The sequence below is a fragment of the Diabrotica virgifera genome, chromosome 7, assembly GCF_917563875.1.
Source record: "Diabrotica virgifera virgifera chromosome 7, PGI_DIABVI_V3a".
NCBI classification, from domain to species: Eukaryota; Metazoa; Arthropoda; class Insecta; order Coleoptera; family Chrysomelidae; genus Diabrotica; species Diabrotica virgifera.
The window spans coordinates 188920067-188935884 of NC_065449.1; the positions used below are offsets into that span (position 1 = coordinate 188920067).

General features: G+C 33.7%; 1 protein-coding gene across 7 annotated transcripts in view; it reads right to left on the bottom strand.

Annotated features, from left to right (window-relative positions):
- Positions 1-4418, bottom strand: part of LOC114326009 (serine/threonine-protein kinase tousled-like 2) — an 804614-nt gene extending 800196 nt beyond the window's left edge. For 5 of the 7 annotated variants that reach the window (XM_050655815.1, XM_050655813.1, XM_050655814.1 and 2 more), the window contains exon 1: positions 4022-4417. The gene's annotated coding sequence lies outside the window, so the exon portion shown is untranslated. Of the gene's footprint in view, positions 1-4021 lie in introns of all 7 variants that reach the window. The other 2 variants (XM_050655809.1, XM_050655808.1) reach the window with 1 other exon arrangement.
- Positions 4419-15818: the final 11400 nt, after the last annotated feature.

Below are 15818 nucleotides of genomic sequence, written 5' to 3' on the forward strand. Positions count from 1 at the left end.
TACAAATAATTAATATTTATGTAATAGGGATGTTTGATTTAAAAATTTAAAAATTATTTGTACCCAGTACTTTAAAAGAATTTGAAATTGCCGTATCATACTTGCCAAAAAGTGTAGGTACTGCACACCTTACTAATTTATGTTAAATAAACGTTTCTGGCTATTACCAAAGGCGTACAGGGGAAAATGAATGGTTGAACCTTCCCAAATTCTACCCCACTGATGGAATTGCCATTGCAAGCATAATTTTTAGATTCTCCAATACTTTCTATGCAAATAATATACTCTACATTCGTATCGATAAAATCATTAGTTTTCGAGATATTTGAAGTTAAAAATGAAGGGGCACAATACATCAATCAAAATAACTGTAAAGTTTCATTTTCAACTTCAAATATCTCGAAAACTAATGACCTTAACGTTACGAATGAAGAGTATATTATTTACATAGAAAGTATTGGAAAATCGAAATATTGTGCTAAAATAGCAATTTCGCCAGTGGCGTAGAATTTGGGAAGGGTAAACCATGCATTGTCCCTGTCGTACGCCTCTGGTAGTAGCCAGAAACGTTTGTTTATCATAATTTAGTAGGGTGTACGGCAACTACACTTTCTGCACAGTATGACAAGGATATGTCAAATAGTTTTAAAGTACTGGGTAAAAATGGTTATTAAATTTTTAAATAGAACACCCTTTAACTCAGTAACGAGGAACATTTTATTTAAGTGATTTGGGTTAAATCTTAATATTTTGAGGTCTAGAATCTACAACTCAGAGATTGGACACTCTTAATGAATCACCCTGTATATTCGAAGTTTGCTTTGTTTAGAAACGTGTTTTCAGTTAGTTAGGGCTCTTAAACTGGCTAATGTTTTATTTCCTTTTGTTATTCTAGCATCGAGCTCCAATTTCTCTTTTCCATTTTCATGGAATACTACACCTAAGTATTAAAAATTGTCCAACCTTTTACCACGTACAGAAGTCACACTAAAGTCTTCTTCTTCTTTTTTTGTGTTCCTTCCATGATCTTATAGTTGGTTTTGTCTAGAATTTCTGTGCTTCTTAAATAATTTTCTTCGTCGCCCTTCTTAATTTTTCTTGCTAAGATCCATCAGCAAATTCCATGCATTGGTGCTCATTTTTCATGACTGTTTCTTTCACCTGCATGCTGCATTTTCTGATTAGTTTTTAACACTAAGTTGAAGGATGTAGTGTAGGGTGACGAAATCATAAACTTGAAATAACGGGACACATCCAAGGAGCAGTAGCGCACCTAGAATTTTTCTTCTGGGGGGAGGTGAAATTTTTTTTGTATTGTTTGTGAAAGATAAATTACATTTTCCTACTATTCTTTATATATTTTTTCATATGCTCGGGGGGGATTAACCCCCTTGGGTGCACCACTGCCAAGGAGGGGCTTCCATCGAGATGTAATTATTGAAACATGGTGTTTTAGCTTATTTGGGAAATATAAATCCTTTTCAATTTACTTACGTAAATTACATGATCGTAAATTACATCAAGGCTGCGAAACAGACAGAACACTAAAAAACTCCGCCAGAATGACATGAATCAACAACCCGTCAGAACAAAACAGGAATGAATACAAAATAGCGAGAAATAAGGCTAATGTAACAAATAAAAAGAAGAAAATGACTGGTTTCGCTGGAGGATATTGAAAAGGACAGGAAAGACCATAAAATAAAACAATTTTACAAAGAAGTCAGGGCAACCAAAAATACGCCTAGCATTAAAACAAGAGGACTAAAAAATCAAAAAGGAGAAATCGCATTTGAAGACAAACAGAACCAGTAGAATATGGGAAGAATATTACGTAAAAATGCTATTCACTGCAAAGGAAGACTGTGATGAAGAAGTAAGGCCGTACAATTACAATAACATAGAACCATTAATATTTGAAACTGTATCCACCTTGAGTTACTTACGATTAACAATAGGGAAAACCGGAAAAGAGAGAACCGAAGAAATAATTCTGAAAGCCAAAAAAACATAAATATGGATTGAATAGAAATCTGCTGAGAAACAAAACTCTAAGTAAGAGAACAAAGATGAATCTATATAAGACAATAAGATCTTAATAAGACCTGTTGTTACATATGGGATGGAAACTGGAAACAATGACGATTAACAAGAAAGAGGAAGGGAAGACCTTCTGAAATTTGAAAGAAAAATAATGAGAACAATACTGGGCCACAATGTAATAAGATAGGGAGAAATAAGAATGAAATCAAATGCCGAAATTGAAGAAGAATTAAAGAGAGAAAATATAGTCAGATGCATAAAATCAACCCAATGTAAATACGGGACATTTAGGCGTCCCGAGAGACTTTTTCGGGACACCGGGACAAATCGTTAAAAAACGGGACAAATCGTTAAAAAACGGGACAATCCCGTTTTTAGACGTTTGGTCACCCTAATGTGGATAAAAAATGATCTCCATGTCTAGGTAAAAAACAACTCAGATCAGTGTTTTGGCTAAGGATATGCAAGATCATCATCATTCAGCCTATGCTTGTCCACTGCTAAACGTAGGCTTCCCGTAGTTAACCACACAAATCCCTGTCCTGGGCCTTGTATCCAATTTTCAGGTCAGGTCACATCTGTCCATCTTTTTGGTGGTGTCTCTACTTCGAAAGGTGTCCTGTCTGGGTCTCCAGTCGAGAATACGTTTTGTCCATCTGCCGTCGTTCGTTTTTGAACGTGCCCTGCCCAGTTCCATTTGAAAGATATGCCAGAGATACTTATGAAGAAATACAGTATTAACTGCTTGAAGAGAACTAACATTCATTATTTCACTGCTTTAGTCTATATTACGAAGAAATCCTTTCAGTAAGAACTACAAAATGTTCAGAATGTCCAGTGACTTGAAAAGCGAATCTTTCCAGCAAACGATTTCGGTTCAATATGAGCATTTCATTCTCACACCTCTAAATTAAGATGAAAACCATCTGATCGTAAACAATACAAATAACATCACATTATCTCTTGTTTAAAATACATAGCCGAGTATACTTTAATTTAAAATGTCAGGGAATAATAATCCACTTCCATTTGACCTTTATCCCTATTAAACGAACAAATTAAAAAAGCAAGTTCAACCGAGAAAATGGCAGATTTCAGTACATATCGACGACGTAGAAACGACTTTGTGTATGCATGAAATACCTCATTTACCCAATGTACAGCATCGTCAAGAGTTCAAACTCAAACGTAGGATTTCGTTTATAAGAATAGGAATATACGACACACACACCTGGCTTCCAAAATTAAATATGGCCTACTTAAAACAAATACGAATCGAATAGAGGCGACAGGGTTCATACTCCAATGAACTTCCTACCTACCCGATCTTTAAAAAACAACCCTTTGCAAGGTTTACATGTAAATATAGTTTTATTTATTATATTATTTATCGATTTTGGCAAACTTCCGTTTGAGACTGAAAAAGGGTTTCCTTTGAAGAAATAATTTACATTATTACAGAATCACGTGACTACATTAAGCTATTTTTAGATTAGGATAAATAATATGAGTATCGACGTAAGTAATCTCGATTCTTGATATCCAACAAAGTGAACCAAGAGCAATGAGAATGAGAATGAGTGACATCTTCACGAAAGAACATTACACACCCTATCCTACATTTTTTTGATCTTATTGCTAATAATATTTACGCTGCGAACAAATAAATAGATATTTATTCGACTATTTATTGAAATAAACTTATTCAACCCAGATATTTACACTCCCAGAAAACTATTACCTTATTTGGAACTATAGTATTACTTGGTATTACGTCCACCTGTGTTTTTAAACAAATATCTAATAAAAAATACAATTCTAACTAAAATATTAGCCAATAAAATATGTATGTAGACGTATTTACACAAAAGATGACTTAACTTGTACATTGAATGAACGCAATGAAAATAATTGAGTGTTTATTAAAGAAACAAACTTGGCGATTATTATTGGTTTCAAATAAGAATCCTAACCTTACCTTTTGGGTCTGCGGGCCGCCGTCCTTACTAAACCAAAAGGAAATTCTTGCACTATAAAACTGTCCACGAAAACTCACTAAACCGATTTCATTACCCTGTCAAAATATTATTTAAAAGTTCAATCGGAAGAGTAAAGTCACTTAAAAGATGGCGACCGACTGCTAGTTACCGATAAATAATTCTCTTTCACGGTCATTTTTCAAGTTTATTTGATCAACAAATCGGGATGTAAACAACACGATTCACTTATTCCTGTTCCTTTTATCACTTCGATGGGTTAAATTCTCAATGGCAGGACATTTTAACAATTGATAAATACACGGGTAACTTGACATGCGTTTTCAAGTATCGCAGATTGATCTACTTTGAAATGTTTTGCATGCATAGAAGTGTAGAAGAGCAACACACAGATGGATTAGGTGACAGCACACAGGGCCGGTGTGGAGTTAAACAACGTCGGACAGATGCGGTGTTGCCGGAGCTCGATAAAACATAATATTTCTTATAAGGAGTCTTATACAAAACAGAAAATATTAAAATTTATATTTTTATAGCAGATAATTAAAAAATAATAGGGAAAACACCATAACAACATAGCTATTAAATTATTTATGTCACACTTAATAAATTATGCAGATAAAATATATGTAGTAATAAGTAATAATAACTTTTGTTTAAAATATCTGGTAATAGATAATAATATTACAGGCGTGGCCAAGCTCCTTGATAGCCAGAGCCACTTTTTACAAATTAAAATTTTTCGCGAGCCGCAATTAAAAACGTATTCAAAAAGTATGTAAAGAAGGCATGTACAAGTTTTTTAACAGAACTTTTATGTATTGAAAACAGAAATAAAATTACGAAATATTAAAACTTAATTACATTTGTTTTCCTAATTCTTCTTCTCGTTGACCTTATGCCCAATAAGAGTGTCAAACTTTGCTATCACCTATCCATCTTTTACTCATTTCTTCCACGCCTTCCGGTTTTCTTCCCATTTCCTTCACCTGTTGCGCTGTTTTCCGTCTCTTGGTTCCTAATGGATTTGTTCCAACCACCCCTTTCTAGGTCTGCTCCTTCTTCTTTTCCCCTGTCTCTTGGCATCTGTCACCTTTTTTACTAGTCTGTTCTCGTTCATTGTAGTTATATGTCCAAGCGGAATATAGGTACCTGTTATATTTTTTTAAATATAAAATATAATATAAATAATAAGTATAATAAAATATAAATATAATATCTATTATAATCAAAATAAAATATATAACGGGAGTCAAGTCAACCATCATAGACAAAATTCAAAGGAGACAACTGATCTGGACATCTGGTATGGTCATGTAGAAAGAATGGACGATTACAGACTGCCAAAACAAATTCTAAAATGGACACCAAGGGATAGAAGGAAGAGAGGAAGGCCGAAACAGTCCTGGCTAGGTAGCAGTCAGAAGGCGGAATGTCGGAAAGGAATCTTCACCCTGGCGAATGGAACGACCGACAAAGCTGGAGACTGGGAACCGGAAGGCGAAGAACGCTATAAATAACCGGGATAATAATAATAATATACCTATTAAACGGCGTAGCAGCACATTGAAAATCCGAGTTATGAAGAAATAGTTTAAATAATAAAGAAATTAAAAAAACAACAAAGCGCCAGGAACGGACGGAATTTCAGCAGAATTATCAAAGCATGGAGGATCCGAACTCTGGGGAAGAATTCATTATCTAATAACATTAGGTAATATGGAATATGGACCAAGGAGCATAAATACCGGAGGAAAAAATAGTTGGCCTTATACAGCCAATACATATATAAAAAGGAGATAAAAGAGAATGCCAGAATTATAGGCCAATTACATTGCTAAATGTAATATACAAAATTGTTTCTGGTATAATCTACACAGTGGCGTGCGGTGACTTTTTCGAAAGGGGAAGCGATTCAATAAGGATATAAAAATATTTTCTTAAGGGTCGAGCCACTTTCCACCTGATAACACTCTGATGCGCAGGGGCTCTCTATCAGCAAAGTACTTATGTGAGACGTCCTGGGTACAAGGACTCACACACTAAATCCGTGACGCGTGAATGCGTGAGGCACTCTATTCCCGCTAATTCTAGTGACTAGTGACCTATCATTGATCTGTATTGCTAGCTCGGGCCTTGAGTCCTCGCGCCGATCTTGGTTTTCTAAAGAGGAATCCTATTTAAAAAAAAATTATACTCCGAGGAATTTTCCACGACACAAAACTTTCACTAAAATGACACTTATTTATACTCGAGGTCTATTCTCCTATCAACTTCTGATAATTGTTGAATGCAGTCTTTTTCAATGGATAATAGGGCTAACTTTCAAAGTCTGTCTTCGCTTGTTGAATTTCTTTTAAACTCTTAATTTGAAACTTTTAATGCATCTTAATACTGCAAAACTTCGTTCAACTGATGCACTTGTGGCTGGGATAGTTAGTACTAATTCACACAACTTGACCACTTCACACAGTGACTTGTTTAAACCAGTAGTTATACAGAAATCCCAGATTTCTGGGTATTTCTTTATCATTAATGTCAGTTGTTTCATAAATGATACTTAACTGAGAATGCAAAGCTGGGATATCAAAAAATTTTCATTATTAATCGTAGTGAAATAAATTCCTCTGTGGGAAATTTTGATAAATTATAATTAGAAATATTAAGATTATATATAATTCTACAAATTCTAAATCGTTAAAATTTTGAAAGCTAGAATTCATTTGTTGTAGAATATTATCAAAAGGTCTCTTTGTTTCCTCTGTTTTCTCTGTCTCTCTGTGTCCGAAATTATCAACCTTCATTATTTTTCTTTCATGTTCAAACCCCATATGTTCAGTTTTATCCCAAATATTTTTAAACTGCTCTCGTTTTTTTAATTATCGTATTAATAAAGTCATCAATTTGTCTTATACAAAATGCAATACCATTTGATTTGTGTAAAATGTCAAATAAAAGATCAGTAAAAGGAAAAATCTCTGCAAAAAATTTAAATCGAAATATTCTTTAAGCGAATGTATGTAATACTACCTACTAAGCACCCCTTAGCAGCAGTAACAGTCGGAGCATCTCACTTTCGGGAAGGCGATAGGACGATCGCTTCCAGAGTACCAAAATTCGCGCGACTAGTGGGTGCGGTCATTGAACCCTGACCAATTTTTAAACGGGACAACTGCATGACAAGCGGCGATTTTGAGATGCGCTTCTGTCAGGAGTGGACCGAATAGTTGAATTGTGTGCATATTGAGTTCGTTCGTACGCGATTAATTTTTAATATTTTTCAATGCCTATTGCCTAGATAATATGTAGATTACTTGGATTAGGGAAAAATTTTTGATTATTAAATATTAATTAATAATATATTTTCTTATATCGAAGTATAAATAGGGAAGCGGTGTTTCCCCCCTTCCATGGACCGCACGCCTCTCCTACAATAGATTGTTAGAATACTCCGAAAATATAAATGGTGATTTAGCCCAGTAAATGAACGGGAAATACGGCGATACCGTGTAATTTTCAGGGGCAACTCCAAATTGCATGAAAATTTGGATTTAGGTTCTACATACCCTCCACTTCAAAGTTGTAATTGTGCCGTTGGTTGCTCTTACTTGGGGGTGACAGTCACCCCTTCTCGGGGGTGAAAAAACATACGTTCAAGATAAGACCGGAAATGGATAAATTGACTGATTATAAGCAACTTTTGTTCTATAGATTTTTTTATGTAAGTCAATACTTTTCGAGTTATTTGCGATTGAATATGTTTATTTTTCGACAAAAACACTACGTTTTCAGACGGTTTTTCACAAATAACTCAAAAAGTAAATATTTGATCGAAAAAAAATCCTTAGCAAAAGTGTAGCTTATAAAAAACCGACGAAAATGGTGTATCAGTGTAAAGTCTTTCAATGGAGTAAAAACAAAGTTGTAGCTCATAAAAAATACGTTCTTATTCTAATTCCAAATCGAATATTTCAAGGTGAAATCACCGAAAAATTAAGCACTTTTCGGGAAAAACCCATTCAAACTTTTTAAAAGTGTTTAAAAAGCTTTATTTTAATTGTTTTTAAAAATTTTTAGCATTAAAAATAAGCGAGTTGCGCTTAAAATAAATTTGGCCCCCTTTTTTTTGGTAAAAAAATCATGAAAATCTCCCCGTGTTTAGCTCCTCAAATGAAATTAATCGTTACCGCTTTGCAAGCACTGTACTTACTTATCTATTTTTTATATGATCTGTCAGTCTCACCGGTTTAAAGTGTTTATTTTTGAAAGGGTTATAGTTGAATAAGCTTGAACGGGTCACTAATCAAGAGTGTATGCAAATTTTGAACAGCCATATCTTAACCAACTTTTGTCTTAGGGACAAACAAAATAAAACTAGCATATTTATAATAGCAAATCCTACATTTTTTACTTTTTAAAATTTTTCTTATCACTAATACTTTTTAAATTATTTTGAAAAAAGAAAATTTTTCAAAAATTTTTAGAATTTTTTTTTTACTGTAAAACCAATTTTTTTTTAAATGAGCACTTCAAACCAATCAAACTTACAGATCGTATAAACAATACATATACAGTTAACATAAATGGTAAAGCGGTAACGATTAATTTTATTTAGGGTGCTAAATAGAGGGAGGTTTTCACGATTTTTTTTTTACCAAAAAAGGGGCCAACTTTTTTTCAGTCTAACTCGTTTATTTTTGATGCTAGAAACTTTTGTTAAAAACAAATTTAAAGCTTTTTTAGATACTTTAAAAATGTTAATAAGGTTTTCCCGAAAAGTGCTCAATGTTTTGTGATATCGCGTTGAATTATTCGATTTGGAATTAGACGAATAAGAACGTATTTTTCATGAGCTACAACGTTGCTTTTACTCAATTTATAGACTTTATTGATACACCATTTTTTTTCGTTTTTTTATAAGCTACACTTTTTCTAAGAAAATTTTTTTCGATAAATTATTTACTTTTGAGTTAGGTATTTGCGAAAAACGGTCTGAAAACGTAGTTTTTTTGTCGAGAAATCAACATTTTCAATCTCAAAAAGTATTAACTTAAGTAAAAAACTTGATAGAACAAAAGTTGCTTATAATCTGTCAATTTATCCATTTCCGGGCTTATTTTAAACACGCGTTTTTCACCCCACGAGAAGGGGTGACTGTCACCCCCCAAGTAAAAAAAACCAACGGCACAAATTAAACTTTGAAGTGGAGGGTAAGTAGAACCTAAATCCAAATTTTCATGCAATTTGGAGTTGTCCCTGAAGATTACACTCCAAAACGGTCATTTATTGGGCTAATTATCAAAATGGACTCAGACCAAATAGAGCTACTACAGATAATATACAGTGATGAGCGCGCTAATAACCGGCAAAATAGCGCAAAAGATGGAAAACATAATACATTGCGAAACAAAAATAGATGAAACTAGTAGAGATGGAAACGATCGTTATAAACGTATAAATTAACATTACATTACATAGTTTCCCACCTTTAGATGTATCAGAGGAGTATGACAACTGTCACTGCGACAGTAGAATTTTATAAAATACTCCTGTCACAGACGTTTAAAGGTGGGAAACTATGTAATGTAATGTTAATTTATACGTTTATAACGATCATTTCCATCTCCACTAGTTTTATCTCTTTTTGTTTCGCAATGTATTATGTTTTCCATCTTCTGCGCTATTTTTCCGGTTATTAGCTCGCTCATCACTGTATATTCTTACTAAGAACGATACAAGAAAAAGCTTATGAAGACGACATAGGACTACCTATATATTATAATATGTACCTATATAGACTTTAAAGAAGCTTTTGATAGTGCGAAAAAAGACAAAATGCTGGAAGAACTTCGTAATCTAGGTATACCTACCTAAGAAATATAGCAGCCTCATAAAATTGACGATGCCCAGAACGAGATGGTTATATGACGTGGAAGACTACCTGAAAATCATAAACATAAGACAATGGAGAAGAAAGGCTCAAGAGAGATCTGAATGAAAGAACATAGCTAGACAGGCAAAGACCCATCCAGGGTTATGATTCTAGAAGAAGAAGAATAAGACCCAAATCAGTGGCCGGATCTAGACATTTGCCCTTAAGGGAGGGAGGTGAACTTCCAATGAAACACCAACCAAACGACTTAAAACACTGAAACTACATATAAGACATAAATAATAACTTATACCTGTGCATTAAGTTCCCCTAATTTTTCTTACTAGTGGGAGGAATTTGTCTGTCTATACTGACCCAGGATGCATCATATTAGAGTAGAAAATGGATAAAAGATATGTTGCTGTGCAAATCATCATCATGCCTGTTGCGTCAACTGTTAAACATAACCTTCCCTCAAAAGTAGCCATTCTCTTCTGAACTAATTACTCTTTTCAGATCATCTGTTCATCTGTAGTTGATCTTCTTATTTTTCTTTTATCAGTTCTCTACTACCGTTCCAATATCTACTTACGTGCCATCGTTCATTAACATTAACATAAGCTTCCGGCAAAAGTAGCCATTATCTTCTGAGCTACTTTTATTCCATGGGTTCTTACTCTTTTCAGACCATCTCTTCAGCGTGTAGGTGGTCTTTCTCTACCTCTTTTGTCAGTTCTGTATCACCGCTCCAATATCTAAATGACATCGGTCATGTCATTCTTGTCAGTCCAATTCCATCTTAGTTTAACAATTTGTTCGTTGATATGTGGGTTATTATCTCCAGACTTCTTCTTAAGGTGCCGTCTTCTTTTGAAAGTTGGCGATTATCATGGCTATATACTAGTTAGACGAGCAATGAAACTACTCCCTGAGATTGCGCAGCCATGACATTCCCCGCCTTCCCACGACACGCTTTCCTAAAATGTTTCCCTGTATGATTTTCTGCAAAAGCTGGTATTTTGTTTCTTTATCATTTGGCCAAGGTATTGTAGTTTTCGTATCCTTGATTTCATTATTCAGTTCTGTTTCTTTTGAGAATCTTCGCAACACTTCTTCATTCGTGACTCTGTCTACATAAGATATTTTCAGGATTCTTCTGTAAGCCCACATTTCGAAAACTTCCACTTTTATCATCATCGATATAGTCAAAGTGGCTGTCTCTTCTCTATCTATACCGTATAGCAGGATACTAAATGTACTAAGCACTCGCATTTTTATGTGGACACTCAAAGTTTCATTCCAAAAAATTGTTTCATTTTGATAAATGATCTAAGTGCGATTTCAATTCTGGTTGTTAGTTCCTTTCCACTATTGCTATTTCATTTATTATAGTTTGAAGGTATTTATATTTTTATACAAACTTCCGACATTTTGGCTATCAATAATAATTTGTACATTATTATTTAGTTTCTTGGTAAATATTAGAAACTCGGTTTTATCTAAGTTCATACTTAAATCATAATGTAAACTTGCCATATAAACTTTTTGGACTAGTGTCTCTCCAAATCTTCAATATTTTCTGCCATTAACACGGTGTCATCTGCATACCTTAATATATTATTGGGGATTCTATTTACTACAACGCGAACGCCAGCTGATTCGTTGTCCAGTAGCTCTTGCATAATAACTTCAGAGTACAAGTTAAATAGCAATGGTGAGAGAATGCAACCGTGCCATACGCCTCTTTTAATTTTGATGTTCTCCTACTATGTGTTAGATATTTTTAAGTGCGCTGTCTGGTTATACCTAATATAGGTTTTCTATTGTTTTTAATCTGGCTTGTCTATTTGCTTTTTTTTTCAAAATTGTCATGAGTTCCCAAGTAGCACAATAAAAACATTATAGTTTTATTTAAGGTTTATAAAGGTTTTATTGTGGTAAATAAGAAGATAATGGTTTTAAAGTTACCTTGTATATATACTACCAGAACTTTAAAACTGTTAAGCATTTGTCACTAGTTTTAAAGTATATAATAAGAGTATCAAATATGCCTAATTAATCTTAATAGATAATTTGTCTTATTGTAGTTTTAAAATTTCTCAGTTCACTTTAAAACTAATCAGTTTTATAAAGAACTTCCGGATTGTTTGGTTTTATTAGATTCTTGTTTGTTTACCTTTTAGTTTTAAAGCAGTTTTAAAGATTCTCCTAATATGACTAATAAAACCTATTTATTATTAAAACTACTCGATCTCAAGACTATTATGTCTGTAAAATATATGCCTTAAAACTATTTTTTTAGTTGTCTTTAAAGTTGCTTTCTTAAAATCAATTAGTAGGCTATATTAAAACCAAACGCTCTTAACTGAATCAATTTGGTTATCGTATAGACTAAACTATGCTTCTTATTTGAAACAATAAAACTAAACCCATCCCCTCTTCTATTATGTCCAAAATGGTCGGCCATTTGTTTTAGAGCGAAACAGTGGTGTAGTGTGTTGTAAAAAGTGGAATTACAATTAGTATGGAAGAAATATGTCGCAAGTACTTAAAATATAAACGAACTGGTCATTTTAAAAGAAAAATACAACACACACAGCACTACGACGTCTCGATTTTAGGTTAGATTCACATTAATACAGAGTGGCATTATTGACAGCAGCATTAAAAAAAAACGGTTTTAATTCCAAGGCAACCTTGGAAAGGTATAAAATAAAACCATTTGATCTTAACAATCCTCTGTCGATAGACCAAATAGTTTTATTTGGATTTCGGCCATATTGCTGTCTGGAGATGCTGAAAGCCATGATAAATTAATATAAGGCTTACATACAAATTAAAAATAATCGACGTAAAGACATAAATTCGATTTATTTTAACATTTAATTATTAAAATTGTAGATAAAATTAATTTTCTTTCAAATTAATAATTTTCGGATTTAAATTTTTTTATTACTTTTAATCTTTAATCGCCAAAAGTCAGAAATTCTAGAGCGCGTGAGTTATTTAGACCTCTTTTTGTTAACATTATCAATAAAGTTGGGTGCGCAAGTGTCCGAAATAACTAAGTACTTTTTATTATTTTATGATTACAAATGCGTATGTACCTATCATAACACATGTAAAAATTTGTTGGCCTATATGGGTTTAAAGAATAATTTAATATGGTAAATTGTCTTTAAAAGTCTCCATTTAAGAAACCTTTTTAAGCTTGCTATAAAACTGTCTGCACTTAAAGTGTCTTTTAACATGGTTTTAAAAGCACCTTCACAGCAGCTTTAAAACCAGTTGCTTAAGAAAACAAAGTTTTAAGAAGGTTTTTATTTTTGGTTTTATTGACCTCTTTCAGAGTGGGCCCTTTTATGCTGAAAGCGGTTTTATTGCAACCTTAAGGTTTAATTAAAAACCAAATGGTTTTAATTTTAGTTTTATTCTACAGTTTTAAAGCGTCCTTAAAAGACTTAATAAACCCGTTCGGTGCTACTGTGGTTGTTCGTCCTTTATTCTGTTCATAGGTCTTTTCAGTATGTATAAATCAAGCAGATACGCCTTTATTTGCGTCTTTATTTATGTCTAGGCTTAAAATAGTCGTGATTGAATTTCTTCCAGTGATACTTTGGATATCGTCTTGATATCTTTTCGGATCTTCCCACGCTGGTTTTTATTTTTCTAGGTCACCAAACAGTCTATATGTCTAATTATCCGAGAACTGTAGAGCTATGTGGCCAGCATACTGTTATTAAAGTTTAATTTGTGTATAAAGAACGTCTGATTCTTCGAGTATTTCTTCTTTCCATTCGTGGTGTTATTTAGAATTTGCGGATTTCTATGTGAGTACCATTATTTCAAGGTGGTATGTAAAGACTGGCAAGATAGAAGAACTGTTTTTTTCTTCTTCTTCTCCTTCTCTGAGTACCGTACCCAATTTTAGGCGTAGGTAGCTTCCTTGAAAATGTGTCAAAATTATTCTCGACCAACTGATTATGCAGGAAAGATTCAAGGAAAAATAAGCATAGTGAGACGCGGAATATCGTGGCTGCGCAACCTAAGAAAATGGTACGGAACTTTACAGAGCAGCCGTCTCTATAGTCCGAATAGCTATGATGATTGCCGACCTCCGTCACGGAGATAGCACTTAAAGAAGAAGATTCTCATCTTACGCATCTAACAATTTATCTGTTGATAAGCCAGTCCATTGACGGAGGTTCCGGAACCATGAATATTTCATCCTACCAATTCCGCTTTTCCGTAGAGTATTAGTAGTCCTGTCGCCAGGGGGGTACAACGGCCTCCTTAATTCAGATGGACTTACCCAAGTTTTTTTTATATATTTTGACCCACAGAATACGAATTTTTTGGGTAACAGTTGATCCGGATGTCGATAAAATTGTTATAGACAAAGAACTTGAGGAATTACATAACAGCGATTTCTCGCAAAACAAAACATCTTTTTGTACTTTTTGGGTCATTTTAAGCAAAAAATATTCCTACAAGTTTTTTCGTAGAATGCATAGTTTTCGAGATAACCGCGGTTGAACTTTCAAAAAATCGAAAAATTGCAATTTTTGAACCCGAATAACTTTTGATTAAAAAATAAAGTAGCAATTCTGCTTACCGCATTTGAAAGTTTAAGTCAAATTATATCGGTTTTGATTATTTGCATTGCTAGAAATTTATTATTTTATTGTTAAACAAAGCTATAAACACCTAGTATGTGAGTGATGTTTTCAATGATTTCTCATTTAAAATCGAACGAGTAGGTAGAGTAGCTACGAGTGCAAGCGAGGCAATTTCTACGTAGCATGCGTTAAAACGCATGTATTAGGCACGGGAAACACTATGTGTTTATAGATTAGTTTAACAATAAAAAAATTAATTTTTAGCAATGCAAATAATCAAAACCGATATAATTTGACTTCAACTTTCAAATGCGGTAAGCAGAATTGCTACTTTATTTTTTAATCAAAAGTTATTCGGGTTCAAAAATTGCAATTTTTCGATTTTTTGAAAGTTCAACCGCGGTTATCTCGAAAACTATGCATTCTACGAAAAAACTTGTAGGAATATTTTTTGCTTAAAATGACCCAAAAAATACAAAAAGATGTTTTGTTTTGCGAGAAATCGCTGTTATGTAATTCCTCAAGTTCTTTGTCTATAACAATCTTATCGACATCCGGATCAACTGTTACCCAAAAAATTCGTATTCTACGGGTCAAAATATATAAAAAAAACTTGGGTAAGTCCATCTGAATTAAGGAGGCCGTTGTACCCCCCCCCCCTGGCGACAGGACTATAACTGCAGTATGCAGTTACCCCTCATTAAATCATTAGATGCCCTAGATATTCAAGTTTTCTTTTTTTTATCATCTTCGTCAAACTCCGCCTCCGGTAAGTGCTGGGTGGATTGAGTAGCTCAGTAAATGCCGGTGCCGGTCCCAAGCCCGGATAAAGGAGGAGGGTTGAGGCGATGGGCTAGCAACTGGTCCCTTGTCAAAAGAAATAAATGTTAAACATTTCGACAAAACGCCTCGGAATTCGGACGGATCAAAACAAAGACGACTAATGCAACGGAAAAGGAAAATGATATTTATTGGCTACATGGAATGTACAAGGACTTAAAACCAAACAAGCAGACGTATTTGAAGAATTAGCGGAAAGAAAAATAGATATATGTGTTCTCACCGAAACCAAGAAAAAGGGAAAAGGAACTAAAGAGATAGGAGAGTATACTCGTATACATACCTTCAGTGGAGTGAGCAAATATAGCAGAGCTAAAAGAGTAGTCTCTATTTCTATTCGAAAAAATCTTAAAAACAATATTAAATCGTGGACTGAAGTAAATGAACAACTGCTAACACTGAAAATGAAAAAGAATGGGCACAATATCGTAATTGTCGGAGTGTATG